The sequence below is a fragment of the Alligator mississippiensis genome, chromosome 5 (assembly GCF_030867095.1).
Source record: "Alligator mississippiensis isolate rAllMis1 chromosome 5, rAllMis1, whole genome shotgun sequence".
NCBI classification, from domain to species: domain Eukaryota; kingdom Metazoa; phylum Chordata; order Crocodylia; family Alligatoridae; genus Alligator; species Alligator mississippiensis.
This window is the reverse complement of record NC_081828.1, coordinates 165,002,227-165,022,882: the sequence shown is the minus strand read 5'-3', so window position 1 is coordinate 165,022,882 and position 20,656 is coordinate 165,002,227. Positions and strand designations below refer to the sequence as shown.

The following is a 20,656-nucleotide window of genomic DNA, read 5'->3' as shown; positions in this document are numbered from 1 at the left end:
AAACATAACCAATGACTAATTAATGTCCTTAAAGGTGCTAGTGAACTTTTTAAAAGAGCAGAATGCCCTAGCCAAATTTTACATTTTATCTATCCACAAAATCTCCTTATACTAGCAGATGTTATTCTTCATTACATGTGTGTAGTATTATTGTTCCAGAATAGAAATCACTTCTTGCCATATAATATGCTATGTTTCTGGGGGGGGGGGGGGGGGGGGGGGGGCAGGGACGGGGGGTGAGTGATTTTATAGCCTAGAGAATGCTTCAGAATTCTTTTGAATGGCATGTGCTATTTAGGCCCCTGGCAGACATTAATTCAAAAGGATCTGAACTGCAACCCCAATAATTGTGCCTCCTGCCATGCCACACATCAATAGTAGAAGGCACGATTGTGGGATTATTAGATCTCAATTACACCATATTGCCAGTGCAGGAGGAGCCCAGGATCATGATCCCAAGCTTCCCTTGCACCATCAAGTTGGGTGTCCAACAATCAGCTGATCATCAGCTGGCTTTAGGGGACCTGAAGGACTGGTTCAAGCCTCCATGTTGTTCCCTGGAGCTGGCTGATGATCACCTGATCATTGGCCGATTAGAACTGCCCAAGGGCTTGAATCCTGGAGTGGTCCTGACCAACTGATCCTGGGGAGATTCAGGATCACCCCCGAGTTCCAGCCCCTGGGTGGTTCAGATTTACCATTGGCTGGCAGGGACTGCTCTAGGATTCAAGCCCAAAAGGGTCCCTGCCACATGTTCAATTTAAGGCACAATGGAAACCAGACACAAAGTTATTACACATATTTTGTGTAATAACTTTGTGGTTTGTTTCTTATTTTATTGCACCATTAATCCCCTGAACGTGTGACTGGTTTACACTTTAAGATGTGACTAACTGGTTGATCATGTCTTAAGTATAATGGCTGCCTGGGGCCATATTGTTGTAATATTTGATGCATTAAGGCTTTATGATGACCAGTGGCAGTTGTATACTTTTTAAAATACTTGTGATTAGTTTGGTCAAGAGTCTCACCTTATTTATATGTCGTTGCTCTATTTTGTTTTGTTTCATTTTGTTTTTTGCGTGGACTGCTTACCAGAACAGGCATACATGACAGCACAGGGATGAATGCAGGAAAAACAGTGCTGCATATAGGACATATATATATATATATATATATCCATTTCACTTGTATGTTTTATGAACAAGGGAGTTTGTATGCTGCATAATTAGACAGGGGAGAAGTTTGAGTATAAGTAACAGGTAAATGGGGAAAAGACACAGCTGGTGTGAAGGCATATAAAATATCAAAAGAGTTCAGTACAGGAAGTTTTAATACTTTCCCACCATAAGAAAAAATATATAGTAAAAAAATCATAATGAATTAAAGGACTGACATTTGCATAGAGTTGATGATAGTTACCTAGATTATACTGGGTTTTCTATCAGCCACTCTTTAGCTAGATTTTTGTGGCTAAAAGTTTGTGAGTTATTTGAACATGTTTTAAGTTGACAGAGTTTCCAAATTTGAAAATGACCACAGATGCACTCTTCATGATAAATAAGAATAATATTTTCATTCTTCATACTTAATTCATTAATAAATGCTTTTTTTCTTTTATATTACTGCTAGATTCCAAAAACCTGCTGTCAAGCCAGGTCATGAGGCACTACAGGGATTTGGGAGCGGGGCTTAAGGGTCTGGGGGCACAGGTGGTATTCTCATCGATCCTCCCAGTCTCAGGCTATGGGTTGAGAAGGGACAGGAGGATCTATGTGGTCAACCAAAGACTGCAGCGCTGGTGTTGTCAGGAAGGCTTTGGCTTTCATGACCACAGCCCGCTCTTTGGCGAGAGAGGCAGCAAGCTGCTGGGAAGAGATGGCCTCCACCTCTCTCCCCTAGGGAGGAGGCTCTTCTCAGCCAGACTGGCTGACCTGCTCCACCAGGCTTTAAACTAAGCCCGTTGGGGGACAGGGGGACTACCGCCACTGCTGGCCCGCTGAGCAATCCTTGCAAAGCCAGCAGATCACAGCGCTTCAGGGAGCCCACCCCTGCCCCAGCCCTGGTAAAATCTGTGGGCAAGGAAGGAGCCCCCCAGGGGGCACTTGCCTGCCTGTACACTAATGCCAGGAACTTGGGGAATAAGCAGGAGGAGCTCATCCTCCTGCTTAGTGCAAACAATTACGATGTCATAGGGATAACGGAGACCTGGTGGGACTCCACCCATGACTGGACCACGGGTATAGATGGCTATACCCTGTACAGGAAGGATCGTGTAGAGAAAAGGGGCGGGGGTGTAGCTCTCTATGTTAAGGAAAGCTACACGTCCCTGCAAGCCGATGTTGGCAACCAGGGTGGACGGCTGGAGACCCTCTGGGTTAAAATCTGTAGGGAACACGGCACAGGGGACACAATGGTGGGAGTCTATTACAGACCTCCCACCCAAAGTCCTGAGCTTGACCAGGAGTTTGCCCGGGAACTGGCTGAGGCAGCTTGCTCCAGGACCATGGTTGTCATGGGTGACTTCAATTACCCAGACATCTCGTGGGAGGATCGCTCAGCAAAATCTGAGCGGTCGCAGAGCTTCCTCTCGTGCGTGGATGACCTCTACCTGACTCAAGAAGTCTATGGGCCAACGAGAGGCAAAGTGCTGCTCGACCTGGTACTGGCTACTGGGGATGACCTAGTCGGCGACCTAGTGATCAATGGGAAGCTGGGTGACAGCGACCACGAGCTGATCACCTTCACCATCTGCAGAAAAGCTAGCAAGTCAGTCAGCAACATGCAAGTTCCTTGACTTCAGGAAAGCCGACTTTGACAAGCTCAGGAGGCTTGTCAGTGAGGCCCTAAGGGACCGTGACCACAGGGAGAGGGGAGTTCAAGAAGAGTGGTTGCTCCTCAAGGGAGCAATCCTCAATGCACAAACTAAGTCTATTCCATCTCGGAGGAAAGGCAGCAAGAGGGCACAGCAGCCCCCCTGGCTCTCCAGGGACCTAGCGGACCTCCTGAGGCTAAAAAGAAAGGCCTACAAAGGAAGGAGGATGGGCGTCACCTCCAAGGAGGATTATTTTGCACTGGTCCGGTCCTGTAGGGAGCAGACCAGTGTGTGGGCCGGGAGTGATCCGGGGCCCTTTTTTTGCGCCGCGGGCTGTGGCTAGCAGCCTGGACACGCTGGGTCGGAGAAAGCAGGCGACACGCTAGAATTAGGCACGGACGCTTAGTGGTTGATTCAAGATTGTTTACTTACACCGTAGATGGTCGCAGTGTAGGCTCGACAGTTTCCCAGGTAAAGCTCTGCTTAAATCCCTATGTTAAGGACTCGGACAAAACTCTGACTCACACAAAGTTTCTCGAGGCTCCGTGGAACTTTTTGCGCGCAGGGAAGAGGGATACGTCGAGGATTGCGCTCGGCGACGGGGAGAAGAATCGATAGGTGATCAGTCTATCGATCAGCCAGCTGCAGGTCAAATCTCCGTAGAGGCACTCTGCAGCGTGCTCGAAGTTCTCCAACTTGGGCGGAAACCACACAAGCCTCTTATATGGCCAGCAAGCCAATCGCTAGCCGCCACGTGGGAATAATTTAGAAACTACCAATAGTGGGGGTCGAATTTAAATACAAATGGCGGGAACTCCTTGCAACGTGCATTTCTATGCTGCAAAGAAGAAATGCACCCTGCAAAGAAAGCTTCAAACGGCGGGAAAATAATTCAGCGGTGCCAAAGCACACACAAACAAAAATCACACCCTTGGGTTGTGACAACCAGGAAAGCCAAGGCTGCAACTGAACTCCAACTCATTTTGAGCATCAAGGACAATAAAAAGTCCTTTTTCAGATATGTGGGGAGCCGGAGGAAAAGCAGGGGCAACATTGGACCCCTGCTGAACCAGATGGGGCAACTGACAACTGATGCCCAGGAAAAAGCCAACCTATTAAATAGGTACTTTGCATCAGTCTTTCATCAGCCCCATGGGACGCCCATGCCCGCTACAGGGCCGGGAAGTCTGGGTGAGGGTGATCCCCTGCCCTCCATTAATGCTGACTTTCTGAAGGAACATCTTGAGAAGCTGGATACCTTCAAGTCAGCCAGCCCTGACAATCTTCACCCCAGGGTACTCAAGGAGCTGGCGAGCATCATAGCCCAGCCTCTAGCACGGATCTTTGAAAACTCTTGGTGCTCTGGTGAAGTGCCCAAAGACTGGAAGAAGGCCAATGTGGTGCCTATCTTCAAGAAAGGGAGGAAAGTGGATCCGGCTAACTATAGGCCCATCAGCCTGACTTCTATCCCGGGGAAGATCTTAGAAAAGTTTATTAAAGAGGCGATCTTTAATGGACTGGCTGACGCCAACATCTTAAGGGATAGCCAGCACGGGTTTGTTGTAGGTAGGTCTTGCTTGACCAATCTCATTTCCTTCTACGACCAGGTGACCTATCACCTGGACAAGGGAGAAGAGATTGATGTCATATATCATGATTTCAAAAAAGCCTTCGATCTGGTGTCCCATGATCGCCTTTTGGAGAAACTGGCCAATTGTCGCCTTGGGTCCTCCACGATCCATTGGCTGGAAAATTGGCTCCGTGGTCAGACCCAGAGGGTAGTAATTGATGGAAGTCACTCATTGTGGTGTCCTGTGACCAGTGGGGTCCCCCAAGGTTCTGTCCTTGGACCCATACTGTTCAACATCTTCATTAATGATGTAGACACTGGAGTCAGAAGCGGACTGGCCAAGTTCGCCGATGACACCAACTTTGGGGCAAAGCATCCACACCAGAAGACAGGCGGGTGATCCAGGCTGACCTGGACAGGCTCAGCAAGTGGGCGGACGAGAATCTGATGGTGTTCAACGCCAATAAATGCAAGGTTCTCCACCTTGGGAAAAAAACACCCGCAGCATCCTTATAGGCTCGGCAGTGCTATGTTGGCTAGCATTATGGAAGAAAGAGACTTGGGGGTCATCATTGACCACAAGATGAACATGAGCCTGCAATGCGAAGCTGCGGCTAGTAAAGCGACCAAAACGCTGGCTTGCATCCATAGATGCTTCTCAAGCAAATCCCGGGACGTCATTCTCCCCCTGTACTCGGCCTTAGTGAGGCCGCAGCTGGAGTACTGCGTCCAGTTTTGTGCTCCACAATTCAAAAACGATGTGGAGAAGCTTGAGAGAATCCAGAGAAGAGCCACGTGCATGATCAGAGGTCAGGGAAGCAGACCCTATGATGACAGGCTGAGAGCCCTGGGGCTTTTTAGCCTGGAAAAGCGCAGGCTCAGGGGTGATCTGCTGGCCACCTACAAGTTTATCGGGGTGACCATCAGTATCTGGGGGAACGTTTGTTCACCAGAGCACCCCAAGGGATGATGAGGTCGAATGGTTATAAACTACTGCAAGACCGTTTCAGGCTGGACATAAGGAAGAATTTCTTTACTGTCCGAGCCCCCAAGGTCTGGAACAGCCTGCCACCGGAGGTGGTTCAAGCGCCTTCATTGAACACCTTCAAGATAAAACTGGATGCTTATCTTGCTGGGATCCTATGACCCCAGCTGACTTCCTGCCCTTTGGGCAGGGGGCTGGACTCGATGATCTTCCGAGGTCCCTTCCAGCCCTAATGTCTATGAAATCTATGAAAACTGGAAATAAAAATCAGTCACAAAATATCTATACAAATGGCTTAAAGATGTCAGTAATTCTGTGACATATAATTTCATATTTAAATTCCCACTCTTTATCTCCAAAATCGAGGTAAGGCCTCAGATTCAAAAAGCTATTGATCTAAAAAAATCATCTATGTTAGCTGGCTGAATTGTGCATTCAGAACAGAGAATCAAATCAGGCACTATACTTTTTCCTGCTGTTAAAAAAGAGGCACTGAAGTTTACATTGAGAGATGATTACAATGATGATAGAACTGGCTGAATTAAACACAGTAAAGAGAATTAGGTATCGGTGCATTGCATTGCAGAAGAGTATTATTTTGGAAAAATGTTTCCATATAGGACAAAGTAGATACATCCAGGAACTGATGCTACCATTTTTAGATTTCCTTTAAACTTAGTTTCCATTAAACTTTTATTCCTGACTACTCTGATAGATCTGTACAGCAAAGAATGGGGAATCAGTTTTGGAAGATGCATGACAGTCACTTGAGGGAGAAACTACTGTATTTACAAAAAACAAAAACAAAACAAAAAAAACACGACAAAGATTTTCCCCTCAGTCAGTATAGGAAAAAGGCCCTAGTCTTACATTTTCATACATGGAAATCTCATTAAATACATTGTCTATCTTTGAACTGCTGCTAAAATGAACATGTGCTCAGTAATGGAAACCAATTATGAAGTTGATTAAATGCAGCCCACACTGAGCCTAACTATAAAAAACATGACCCATAGTGGGCAAGCATACTGACAGAAACCTACCACTAAGATAGGTTAGTGTAGACCTTTGAAGAAGATAGATGGTAGAGTCCATTGACCATAGTCCCCTTCAGTGCTGACTTTTTCAAGTCATGGTGAGCCAGTACACTGCATATCCTCTTCATTGCTACAGCTGAGCTGTGGCTTTCTTTCCCATTTCCAGTTATTCCTGTTTCTTCACCAGTCTTAAATGTCTGGCAATAATCACCAAACAGGGCCCCAAACAGTTCATCTAGAATCCCTCTGTTGCCTCTCACCTCCTCCCCCCCTCCCCCAGCCTATTGCATATGATTAGTGTGACCCACCTTCCATGACATGGAGCTATAACAGGTTTCCCTGCACCTCTCCTGCATATAAATTTTTGGAGGATTCCAGTACTCATGGTAAGAACACCCAGTTCCAGTCATGAATGAGGGGCTAATTAGCACATTGATCCTTGGTGGGGAAGAGAGGGGTATCTGGAGTACAGGCACATTTTCTCTGGAGTACAAACACATACTGAGCAGTGCTGAGCTGTGGAGTCACCATGGATTGAAATGCTCTTGACTTTGCTGGGGTCCACCCCAATGAACTATGTGGTAAATCATAATATAGATACAGAACACCAAAACGGAGGTCAGAGTGTCCTGATAAAACAGGTTCCACCTATCTGGTGGGAAAGTCACAATCTCTGGTGAAAGTCAGATGTGAATGATGTAATCTGAACACATTTAGTGATTAGTGGAACTAGGAGGTATATATTGTAAACACAAGTTTTTTTTAATCAACGTATAATCTTAGAACCTTTAAAATACATTTCTTTTCTTAGCACATTATTTTTTTTCTATCTGATTACCATTAAAGTTTGTCCACTGACTATTTACTTTAGACTTAAACTATTTAAACTATACTAAAAGACTTGTGAAAGACACTGGATCAGCACTGGAAACAGAGTTCCATTGTTTATCCACATAAAAGGAGGGGTGGGTGGGGTAGTGCGTGGTGACCACCTGCAGGTGCCGCCGGCTGCGTCGGCAGCGCTTCTTTCAGGGTGTGCACTGCCAATCTCAGGGGGTCTCAATTGCCAATGAGCTACACATTGGTGTATGTGCCTTTTGTCCTCAACTTACTTGGAGACCATTTGTTCCCCACCCCTTGCTGACAAGGTGTAATAAAGGCCTTGTTACATGTTGCACTGCGAGCTGCACAAATGTTGATCAGTGTTAGTGCTAGCCTGAGTTTGGAACAGTCTGGAATTTATAGACAAGCCTTGGTTAGGTCAGGTGAAAAGTTTAAATCTATCGGCTATCAAAACAGGTGACTTCCTGTCTGTTCTCTGACAGACTGATAGCTTCATTAGCTCTAGAAGAGTATATGCTTGAATCACATTTTGTCATAGACAAGTTTTTTTTTTGTTTATTTACTCCCCACCCTCCCATCTGCCTTCTCTTAAGTCTCTTTAAGATTCTTATTTTTAGATGGTAGCAAACATGGCTTTAACATTTTTGTGAAATGTTTGCACTGTGACAGGGGCCATATTTTATATGGGTGCCTTGTCTCACAAATAACACTCACTAGCACCATACCATACACATAATACTAGGTTATGGTGCTTGTTTGTGAAAATAAAGCTCAAAAAGTCTTTCTTACTATCACTACATGTGATACGAGTCAACATTGGTGACAACAACTGATTGGAGTCCAACACCAAATAAAGGATAATGTGGCAGAATTAGGCTAAATTATTAGAATGAGACTCTGCTCTGGGCCTCTAAAGGTAGTCTAGAATATAGACTGAAGTTTAGTGATGAAATACCCAAGCTAGCTTGAAATGAAGCAGCTCAGGTACCAGAAGCAGTCTAGCTGCAGCAGCATGGAAGTCATAGAAAATTCAGGTTGGAAGGGACCTCAGGAGGTTATCTAGTCCAACCCCTGCTCAAAGCAGGACAATCCCCAACTAGATCATTCCAGCCAGGGTTTTGTCAAGCCAGGCTGTAAAAACCTCCAAGGATGGAGATTCCACCAGCTCTCTAGGTAACCTGTTCCAGTGCTTCACTACCCTCCTAGTGAGAAAGTTTTTCCTAATATCCAACTTAAACCTCCCTTGCTACAACTTGAGACCATTGATCCTTGTTCTGTCATCTTCCACCACTGAGAACAGTCTAGCTCCATCTTCTGGAACCACACTTCAGATACCCTCTCAGTCTTTTCTTCTGCAGACTAAATAAGCCCAGTTCCCTCAGCCTCGCCTCATTAGTCATATGCCTCAGCCCCCAAACCATTTTCACTGCTCTCCACTGGACTCTCTCCAACTTGTCCACATCCTTTCTATAGCGGGGGGCCCAAAACTGGACACAGTACTCCACTCCAGATGATGCCTCATCAGTGCAGAATACAGAGGAATAATTACTTCCTTTGATCTGTTGGCAACAGTCCTACTAATGCAGCCCGGTATGCTGTTAGCCATCTTGGCAACAATGGCACACTGCTGACTCATATCCACCTTATTGTCCACTGTACCCTCCAAGTCAGTACAGGCTAGTTTATTTACTGCCAGCTAAGGGAATCTTCTCAAAAGCACAGCAAAAAAATCACAGCCCATAGGTACAGAAGCATGGTGATAGTATGCTGCCCTTTCATACCTCTGATCCTAGTCCTAAATGCTAAAAAGGATGAGGCCATTTTAAGGCCCTTAATATTTTTTCAATCATTTAATCTAGTGTAAAGAGATGGGAGGTGGGCTCATGATCTTTCTACACCCTATTTCTTGTTCTGAAATATTCAGGGGCTGGGTGTATTGTGTAAAACCTATAGGTTTGACTCCTGAATGGAAGAGACAAGCTTTAATAAAAGATTGGATTGATGGACACTGAAGGAATCCTTATCATATCCTCTCTAACCACAAAGATTGCGACTCCAACAAAAGACCTCCAGGATGAAACATGTAATCCGAAACAACTCCAGGCTTTGAGAAAAAAAGCAGAGGATCCAGGCATGGAGATTAAAGAGTACAAAGGTAGAACACAATAAAGATTACAGTTTCTAAAATGGTAACAGACAAACACATTTTGGCACACTTCCATGTGCCAAAACTACTAATTTAGCTTAGCGTTATTTTGGATCCTACTTGTATTTCTTCTGCAGATTTTGATACAGGAAATTAAAGTCTGTAATTACTGCATGTGCTAGACTTCATTCAAATTCCCTTTAGCAAAAAAAAGATTTAAAAAACCTAACAAATCATTAGACTGCTTGAGACACATGGCCAAACACTAGGGTGTGTAAAGTTTCGGTCGCCAATTCAATATGGCCCAATTCAGAGGCCAAATCACTGAATCTGAGTCAAATCGGGAGACCAAAATAACCCTCCGAATAGATTCGGAGCCTCTGAATCAATTCGGAAAAGATTCAGAAAAAGATTCAGAGATTCAGAAGGCAGTCTTTCAGGGGAACACAAACTGAGAAGAGGGAGGAGGAGCAAGGGGGGTGGGGAAGACTGACATCTGTAGCTGGCCAGTGACTGTGATCTTTCCCTGAGTCCCCTTCCAATCACAGTGCTCGGGGGAGGCACGTAGAAACACTATATAAGCCTGTTTCTAGTCTTTCTGTCCCTTTGTGAGCTGTTTCTGCCTGAGCAAAAGAGGGGCAGACAGCTGGCTAAGAAACAGGTGGGTGGGCGGAGATCTAACAGGCACCAGGAAGACCCCCTGTTACAAGCTACCATCCCTGCTGTTTTCATCCAAATCTGCCAAAAAATGACAAAGTATTTCAGTGATTCCCCATTATAGCCTATTGCAGAATCACCAAATCTCTCCGAATCAGCACTGAATCTTCCAAAGCCGATTCACCTGAATCAATTTGGGACAGAGATCCGAATCTCCGAATTGAATCATTGTCCTCCAAATCGGCCAAATCCAAATCCAAATTGAATACTTCCCATTCGCACAGGCCTACCAAAGACTAATTTGGGGGCATATTTTATTGTTGGAAATAATCTCCACTGAGGAAGCAGTGCTTCTTGTTACATGAGCCCAGATCTAAGGAAGAGAGGACAATCCTTTTAAAGATAAGGTACAACTAAGAGTGAAAGCAAAGAAAAGTCTGAAGAAAGAAGGAACGTAAGGGAAGAAATACTTATCAAAGAGAGATGGAAAGTAGAAACAGAATAGGTAGAAGAGTGATTAGGCAAAAGCAAAGAGGTGCAAGGGAGAAAAGTAGATGAGAGAGATGAGAGATTTGCTAACATACAAACTAGTATGAAAACCAGAGAATCATATATGTTAAGAGGAGGGAAAATTAAGGGAAGCTAGAAAAATAACAATAGGCAAAGCACTGCACAGTAGATGGAAAGGAACAAAAAAAAGTATATATGAGAGCTTTCTATTGGCTGATACAAAGGTGGCCAAATCATAACAATTAATAAATTGACAAAAGGGAAAGTAAACCAAACCATGAAGAAGCATTACAACTGTTTACCACTGCTCTTGGCATTATGTTTACCATTATTCTGTGACCTCCCCCATATAATAAGGCTTATCAGGATGTTTTATCTGTCTTCACCATGACCCAGCAGCATGTTTAGCTAACAATAGCCCTGAAACTAAACATACTGGGCAAGAGTAAATGTGGTCCCTCTAACCCTTCTTTTCCTGTAAGGCCACCAAACAGTTTGGCTGTTATTGAATAAAGCTAAATTCATTTGTCAGAAAAAGGGTTAAATTTAATACAGCTGGACAGTTGAGCAGCTGCTTTCATGATTTAAATAAAAACAAGCTGAAATCCTTGCTGTCAGCTCAGTGATATATGACTTGTAATGGGATGTTTCCAACCTTTTCTTCCATATGGTCGCCTATGTTAGGTAATGCACAGCCTACAGTGCAACTAGCTTCTTAGAAAACATCTGGGTCCCATTCCTGCTCTGTTAGCTCCAACGTTGCCTCCCACAAACACAAATGATTCATAGGACAACATCTCTCTGCTTAAGGATCAAATTAGGACATTTCATTGATAATTTTATCATGTGCCCTAACTGGAGCTATGGGAAAATAGAACACATTCAGGAAGGCATTTCTCTATGCACATTTCCACCCTGCTATCCACAGTTGATCAAGGTAAGATTTCAGGGAAAACAAACAAACAATCTGAATTTGGAAACAGAATAAGAACAAGTTAATCTTTTATGAGGATTATATTTCTATTTAATGTCATCTTTTGCCTGTCTTGCCTCATTTTAGATTTTCCCCTTTAAAATTTGTTTACTGGAAAAAAAAGTGATATCATAACATTTATTTCTGGAAGCTGAAATCAAAATCAATATATTCTGGTAAAAAAGTAGTATAAAACTACACCAGATTTGTTTCATGTCTCAAGGAATGTTAAAAAAATCCAAACAAGACTGTCAATTCTTACTTGAAACATGTAGAGTTTATAATTATGGCACAGGCACTTTCCACAGAAGACTTAAAAGTAGGCAAATTTGGCAAATGCCAACGTTGTACCTCTCTATGTCGGGTCTTTCATTTGGTCCCCAGGCAGCAAAACTTTCACCAGTTTCTATTACTGAATCAAGACCTTTGTCCCCAGCATTTGAGTTTATACACACATACAAACTAACATTATTAGCAACTGGTAACATGCATGGTATCACTGAACTTAAATCTTAACTTCACTTTACCAAGAGTGTATGTTTGTGTGTTTGAATTATTTTAAAACAGTGTAAACTCACCATGGCTTGTTTTGATATCTATACTATGAATATTAGTTACCAACTGAACAGCTGAAGCACGACAATTTTAAAACTGATCATCTGTCATGTTCCTCACTTTTTATTCAGAATTTTAATGAGGGAGAAAGAGTGTTTATTTAACCAGAATCCTATTATTAAATAATGACAGCAACCTGCACACAGCTGTTTCCAGCATCACATAATAAAAATACTTAATTCCATTATTTCAGATAAGCCAACATGACATAGGGACATTCAACAGTAAAGATTAAGAATCTTCTCATATATGCTTCACTGGCTGCATTTTTCCATATTCTTCCATATTGCAGGTATAGCATATATTCTCCATTTTCACTAGCACCAATGATAAAAGTTAAAAGTGTGAGATTCCTCATCTTCTCTCAATTTTGGGTTAAAGAGAGAAAAAAACCATACTCAGTAGTATAAAGGAGCTTTAAAATCCCAGCTGGAGGAAAGGTCTCCCAGTACAATTACAGAGGATAAGAGTATCTGACTGTGTCTTGTGACTCTGACACATGGGTTTGTCAATAGCATATCCTGGGGAGGTGAAAAGGATTTATTGGTCTAGGCTGCAAATGCAGAGACTCCGGGTTATGCTGCTGCTGCCCACAGGTGGAGACAGGCTACTGTAACTTAGATATCCTTTTGGGACTTACTAAATCACACTGGGGATTTAGCCTTTGCATAAAAGGTAAGAATGACTTAAAGTCATTTTACCCCTTGCTTTCTCTTGGATGCCAGTACTCTGATGTACCTCTAAGATAACACAGAATAGATTCTTACCTGGTATGTTTTGGCTCCTATTATTTATGTAGAGAGATGATTTTTAAATTTTTGACAGAATAGTATATGAAATTCTATTATATATTTTGACCCTTTCCATTTAGTTCTATAAAGAAGAGATCCAATGGTCCTAATTAAGTTAAACTGTGCTAATAAATATATAGAAGTGAAAGCCCAGATGTTTTTAAACTACTCATAAACAACCTGTATAATATTGTGTGCAAATCTGCTAAGTGTGCAGAAAAACACCAAGTGAAACAACTATTAATTTACACATGTAATTATTATGGACAATAGATAGCCATGTTACTCTGAAGTCAGGCAGGAGGAGAGCAGGGTAGTACCTTAGAGACTAAATGGCTTAGGGAGGTATAAGCTTTCAGGTTTGCTTATACCTCTCCGACCCAGATAGTCTCTAAGCTGTAAGCTGCCACTCTACTCTCTTTTTGGTGATTCACATCACTGTCCCGAATCAATTCAGCCGAATCTGATTTGGAGATTCAGCCGCCGCCGAATCAGCCGAATCTCTGAATCAAACAGGCCCCATCCCCCACCCACTCTCCCAGCCCTGTCAATGGCTGTCAATGGCTGTCCCACCCAGCCCCAGCCTCCCGGCTCTTTAAAAAAAAAAAGCCCAGCACTCAGCAGCTGCTGCTAGGCCAGGGTGGGGTGGTGATCCCTGCTGCCCCACACTGCATGGGGGGCTCTGCCATGAGCCTTCATCCCCCGCCCACTCTCCCAGACCCCCCACAATGGCTGCCCCACCCAGCCCCAGCATTGGCTCTTTAAAAAAGAAAAAAAAATCCCTGCACTCACTGGCTCCTGCCAGATGGTGGTGGGGTGATCCCCACTGTCCCCCACTGCCCCATGCTATGTGGGGGGCTCTGCCACATGTCCCCAGAAGCGCCGATGGCCACTGCAGCAGCCAGTGAGTGGGGGCTTTTTTTTTTTTTTAAGAACCAGAAACTGAGGCTGGTTGGGGCAGCCGTGGGGGTGGGGCTGGGAGAGTGGGCAAGGGTCGGTGGGCACTCAGGGGAGCAGGCAGGGGGTGGGGCCTGGCAGGGATCCCTGGTTGGTTCTCTCCCCCCCACTCTGCGCCCCCCCCACTTACCTGCATGGAGTCTGGGTTAAGCTCCCTGTGGCAGCAAGCAGGGACTGCCTGAATCTCCGAAGCTTTTCAAATCTTTTTCAGATTGATTCAGAGAGCTTCTAATCAATTGAGCACTTTTTGTTGGTTGCTTGATTTGATTCAGATTTGGAGATTTGGCCACCAAATTGGGCTGAATCTCCTCCAAATCAAATCAGCCCCTGAAGCTTCGCACAGCTGTACTAGTTAGTTGTTTCAGTGGCTATTTTTGTGCACACTCAGCAAATCTGCACACAATATTATATGATTTGTTCATGAGCAGTTTTAAAACATCATAGCTATTTCTAAGCCTTTGTTTTATAACTGGAATGTTTACACATATGAATAAATGTTCTATGAAAAAAATGCCCCTATCAAAAATTTTAAAATTCTAATAATAAAATTCTCAAAAAGACAGTTTTTCAAAGTAGCTTTATCTGACCAAGCTGACTGACATGTTCAGGCTGAGAATTATTGCCTTTGTATATTCAATGAAGATCTATTGAATGATGGCTAAAATAGTTACTGATGCTATTAGCTGAAATCACTTTATGAGCTCAAGGATGTGTCTGGCAGTTTAGGCCAAATTAATTTCTCCTGCCAACTTAATAAATTTGACCCACTGCCTTGTTTTACTTTATAGGTCTATGATTATTGTGTACAAACACAGATGACACATTGTAAAAGTGTATTTGTGTTAGAATTTTAAGATAATGAAAAGGTAATATTTGTATTTATCTATGATTACAACCACCACAAGGAGGGTCTTATTTTATATGCCTTTATCATTACCCACCTTCAAGCTCAAGCAATGAGAAAAATAGATGAAAGCACAGTTAAGCTTTTAGTAAGGCCATTGTTGGTGCATTGTTTTTTTTTCTAGGTTGCCTTCTTTCCACACATTTACATTATCTTCTCATCAGCTGAAGAGTTGTACACCAAATAATGAAGTGTGATTCAAAGGTGCTGAATGTTAGGGCATATGTTTTAGAAGTGTTATTTTCAGAACAAAGGGATATTTTTTCAGAATTTTCAGTGCTTGATACATGATGGTCTAAACAGCAAGCTTTACTGCAATTAAATATGTTTCAATATATTAAAATATTACTGACTGTCAGGCCAGTCAGCATTCAAGGCCAAAAATCATTTACAGTATTTAAACTCAACTCAGATATTTTATAATCTTGAAAAAAAATGAACATTTTGGACGTATCTCAGATCTACATAAAATACTTACACAAAACTTGTGTAGCCGTTATCCATAATATTAAGATTGGGTCATCACCTGAGTCCCAGGGTGTAATAAGATGAAATGAAATGTGATTCCAGTTGCAGTCTAAAACTCCCTCAGTCTGTGTGATAATTGGTGACAGTTCTCAGTGATCCAACTGAATGCTGTCTTTTGAATCAGTGAAAAATGTAATGCCTACTGTAATGACCATGGAATTGTTTAAAGCAGCTGTTGCCTCAATATATCTAGCAAACCAAAATGGAAGAGCAATTAGCTAGTGTTCCAGTAGCGAAAGACTCAAGCTCTAGCTGACTTCTAATCTACTGCTGCATAGGAAGTAGCTCCTCTTTTTTCCACTTGAGAGAGTCAATGAAAAAAATTAACTAAACTGAAGCAAAGGGTGTGAGACTGGCAAAAGGACAATGATGCCCCAAGGGTTGTATCTTTCATCTTTTCAATAATTCCCCATCAGATCCACCCAATCTGAGTCATTTTGCTTGAAGAATTGTAGCCAGCAACTAAAGGAGTCCTTGCAACCACCTCAGCAATTGTAAAGATTGGTAGGGAGCCTCAGTCTTCTCCACTCTCATTCCTAAGGTGGAAAACTGCTACCCATCTTTTCTATAATTAGATTTGCTTATTTTTCAGATCAGAATAAAAAATGTGCTCGTTTTCTCTTGAAATCTAAAAACAAAAAGAGAGTTGGATTTTGTTTAGGTTCAAATATGGAAAATGAGTCCTACTATGACTAAAATTTACCAGAGTTTATTATAATATGAAAAAGTTGGGTTGGTCCTCAGATGACACTATTCCATTTTTATTTCTCAGTAACTATTTACTTGTAAAGATAATGATTGGAGAATCTTTGGTATTTAATAAGACTATTCCTCTTCTTCTTATGGGATTTTTCTTTTTTTCATGTTTTTGTTTTTTCATATCAGTATTTTTCTGCTAACAATTCTAAAAAGCAGCCACTGAAGGAAATACAGAATAGGGAATGCAGCAGCCAGAGATAACAAAAGAAAATGATCTGCTTATATTTAAAAAAAAATTAACTTTAGAAAGGCCATGACAACAGAATAGTATATGCAACAGCTAAGGAACTATTAAAAACATTCATTCTTCTCATTGAATATGATTTCTGACAGAGCTAAGTAAAGCTGGTTGGAAGAAATTTATGACTCAGAAGAAAATCAACCAATCAGAGATAAGAAAAAAATTCATGTCACCAAATCCAGCATTCTGGCAAAGGCAAGATATAGGTTCCTGTAATAGGGTGAATCTGACTGAATGAATGCAAAGGCATTTCCCATGGATTAAAAATGATTTAGCCAAGTATTATCGATATTATGATTATGATATGAAATAAGCAAAGGAATGTGGACTCTCATGAGGCATGAAGATTTTCAATGAAGACAATGAGGTTATTTATATCTGGAGGTACTACAAAGACCATATGACTCAAGGAGGAATGACAACATTATTTTCTGTTTGAGATACACATGCACCTGCAATACTTTTAGGCAGAATAATGGATTTAAGGTCATGCAAAACATTAAGCAGTTCCAGGGATCTGAAATATAAGACAGCCATCAAAAGGAGTAGCACCCTAGAGAATATTCTCATTTCTTCTTAAGACCAACAAGTTCTATAAAAGTTAAATCCTGAGCTTACAAAAGTAAGCAGCACCATTCTTTTTGAGGGAATGTGTTTCAGAACAGCAGCATATGAACATTTTTTCCAATTCTTCTTATTACCTAATAAGAGATGGAGGAATTCAAAGAAACTTTATTCAGAGGTAATGATGCTCTAGACAGAGGAACCTGATCATTTTACTGCATTGGCATTAATAGATTTTCTGCACAAGAGCTATATATATATATATAAAATTAGGTGGCCTTTCCTATATATATATATATATATATATATATATATATATATATATATATATATATAGGAAAGGCCACCTAATTTAGAACATGTTATTCATGTCTTGAACAGCCTGTGCTGATTATTGAAATGTTCCTCACCAGCCTTCCCTCATTTCCTTTCCTAGACATAATTAATTTCTACAATTCATTCTGCTTCAATTTTTCTCAATGGCAGAGACATATTAGGGCCTAGATCTTATTCCATCTATTAAGCTTCCAAGTGGTACGTAGGCAATTATCTTCCATCCTGCTTGAGCCCCTTAAAAAACATGAATGCAAAAGATAGGTGGGTCCTTCTCCTCACCAGCACTCTCTCTGACTTAGTCTTCAAGCTAAAATGAAAGAATGTTACAAACATTGATGTGTTAATGGTTTTTCAAGGATTTAAGCAGATTAGATTTGGCCAATATGCAACTGCCATTTAGGCACCTAATATATGGAAGAGAAATATTCCTTAATTATTTTTCATGTCCTTGACATGCTCAGTAGGCTAGATTCACATGCCTAGCTGTTTAGTACATTGGTACCTTGAGAAAAAATGTGCAAAGATAAAACAGTTTGTTTTCCCTTGGGCTGCACAGTCAGTCTCAAAGAGAAAGCTTCAGGTTGGTAAAACCACCTGCTGCCATCTCTATTATCAGGGTTGTTAGGGTACAAGACACTTTGGTAGGCCCCCAACATGGGAAAGAAGAGTGTGGTTGATGGCAATGAGTCAGCTATATCAGTTCTTTGTCAATTAAGTAATTATGCCATTTTCAGGTTGCTTTGCCCAAGACCCATGTTCTTCCAACACATCGATTGTAATCCCTCGTTATAGCCTTACTGCCTAGTATTTTTCTCTTTTTTTTTCTATGTCCATTTTATCTCTTAGTATGAAGAGTCTCTCATGGGAATTACTGAGCAAAGAATACTATAGTTTAAACTGTTAGCATTGGGGTAATCAGTAAGAAATTCTTCCCTATAAAGGATAAGCACAGTAATGTTCCCTACCCGTTAACTTAAAAAAATAAAAGATAAAAATATCACCATAATCATGTAATGCTCTAAACATTATCTAGGTTCTGACTGGATGACACACACAAGCAGAATGTGCTCTAAATCCTGGGAGTACAAAACAGTACTGGGTGGGGAGGTCAGGATGGTGCTGGAAAAGATCAGAGGCAGGAGAATGGGAGGTAGCATAACATTTGTCTGGAGAGATTTGCAGGAAGAACTGGAAACTTGTTTAAGGGTGGGGAAAAGCTTGCAATAGGAAGGTCAGAAAGGTACAATTGGCAACCTCTTGGGGACCATGACCTTAACAAAAGGAGAGGTCTAGGTTGAAACAGAGGCTAGTTTTTCAGCTTGTAAATGGGTCTGGCAGTTAAGAGGACAATTCTGCCAGGTGGCAGCCTGGTTTTATGAAAAGTTTTAGCAGCGAGTCAGGAACAGGAAAGAACATGGAGCAGGAATACGTACACTACTCTTTGGTAACTAAAGACAACTTTAAAGATTTTAAGGACTAGATACATGAAAAGATAAAGAAAAGCACTGAGGTGAAATGTACTAAGAGGAAATCGACATAAGCTAACTGAACCTAGATAAAAAGGTGTTGCCACTGATGAGCAAAGGAGCCCATAGTAGGCATGGATACTGAATTGTCTTCCTGCACCACTGTTCTAGGGAAATACATTTTACAGGCCTTGTTGCTGTATTTAAAACATTGTTTTAAACTGGAATAATCTGCTTATTAACATCATCTAATTGATCTTTGTGAATGACTAACTATGTATAACTTGGGATACCTGTGAACAACCTAGGACACTTGGGTCCTAGTGCTTGCTCCAATAAATATTTGACGTATTTTATATGAACCAGAACATCTTTAGCTAGAGATTTTAGGGAAGACTTGTACCAGAATACCCTATGACTCAATAATTAAAGTACCTCAGGGCATTTATAGATGTCCTCCAGGAGAGGGGGAAGAGGGGCAGAAGGTGAGAGCCACTTTAATTAAAGTGCCCGAAGTGTCATGTGTATCAGCATCCCCACACTGAAAATGGAGGTGGGGGCACTTTAACTAAAGCCCATCGAACCAGTTGTAGTTAAAGCACCCCTGTCCCCATTTTTCAGTGCAGGGACACTAACACTGGAGTCTGCTGACATGCAGTAATTACCACACTCCAGCAAACTTGATTAGTTGGTTCTGCTCCAATGCATTGTAATTACAAGTCAGAGCAGCCTCTCCGCATGTGTACAGGCACCCTCAATCGGAGGTACTAAATTTAATGTGCATTAGTAAAGATACATTAATGCATGTGTAGACACTCCCAGTGGCATCTAAATGTTGGACTTAGGTGATTAAAGTGGTAGTTAGGTACCACTGTCTCTTTGTGGATTTAGCATAGTCAGGCTAAATATGAATATTTAGTCAGGGTAAATATTAAATATTTTGAATATTTAGAAACCTCTAGGTATGAAGGCCCAGTTACTGTTGCTAGAAATTAAGATAATACTATTCAAATGCATCTCAGAGAAAAATCATGGTGCTATAAAATACATTTTGTCTATGAAAGAGAGCATTTCAAGTGGTTAAGATTTAGAGTGTGACATTTCTGAAATTAACTTCTTATGTTTAATTGTGAAATAGGAAATGATTGGAATGTGGTTAACAGAAACAATATGATCAACTTACAGCTACAAAGAAGAGATGTCAATGCATTTTAAATTATCTGAAAGTTTTATATTAGATGAGTTTTGAAAACCACATAATAAGGAGCAATTCATGAGAACTGTATGTTTAAAAAAATCTAACACTGAATGAGAAGTAAACGTTCATTTTTTAAATAGTGCATTGATTAATTTTACAGTCTAGGGTTAGAGAAATGCTGTATATCTGGTTTACATACACAAAACAAAAGGCATTACTGAAAGGTATAGTTTGCACTTCGTTATGAATATATTAATAATCCTACAGTCATGAGCTGGGATGCACATAACACAGCAGAATCTGGCACATACTTGTACAAAAGAATTGTACCCTAAAAAATACAGCAAAGATGAAACAGATTTAAATATGTTTAAGATGTTTTACTTTACTGAAGAAGACATTTATTTCCTCCAACACATAGTAAAAAAAAAGAATTATATTTAAATAAATGTAAGATGCTATTCAGTCAATTCTATTTTCTTCCCCACCTTGGGACAGTGGGAAAAGCAGTGGTGACATGCGAGGGAAAGGGATGAGAGAGGGAGAAGTGATGAGACATTCCTATAAACCCAAAAGGGAAGGAAGGTGGGATTTTATCTGTTTTAGAGACTTAAACCCTGAAGATCCCTATTGAGTGGACTAAGCACACCAGTGCAGGTGGAAGATGTTGGGAGCAGGGGGTGCAGCCACTCCTGCTGTGTGAGTTGCTGGCTCCACACCTCCCTTTGGGAAATCCTGGATTTGGTCCTGGGTACACCTTT

At 41.6% G+C, this 20,656-nt stretch overlaps 1 protein-coding gene across 3 annotated transcripts in view; it reads right to left on the bottom strand.

Annotated features, from left to right (window-relative positions):
- The window catches only part of AGMO (alkylglycerol monooxygenase), a 339,051-nt gene that overhangs the window by 24,970 nt on the left and 293,425 nt on the right, over positions 1-20,656 (bottom strand). Inside the window, exon 13 of one of the 3 annotated variants that reach the window (XR_009462637.1) lies at positions 15,282-15,959. The exons of the other annotated variants lie outside the window; for them this stretch is intronic. The gene's annotated coding sequence lies outside the window, so the exon portion shown is untranslated. The remainder of the gene's footprint in view (positions 1-15,281; positions 15,960-20,656) is intronic. 3 annotated transcript variants of the gene reach the window in all.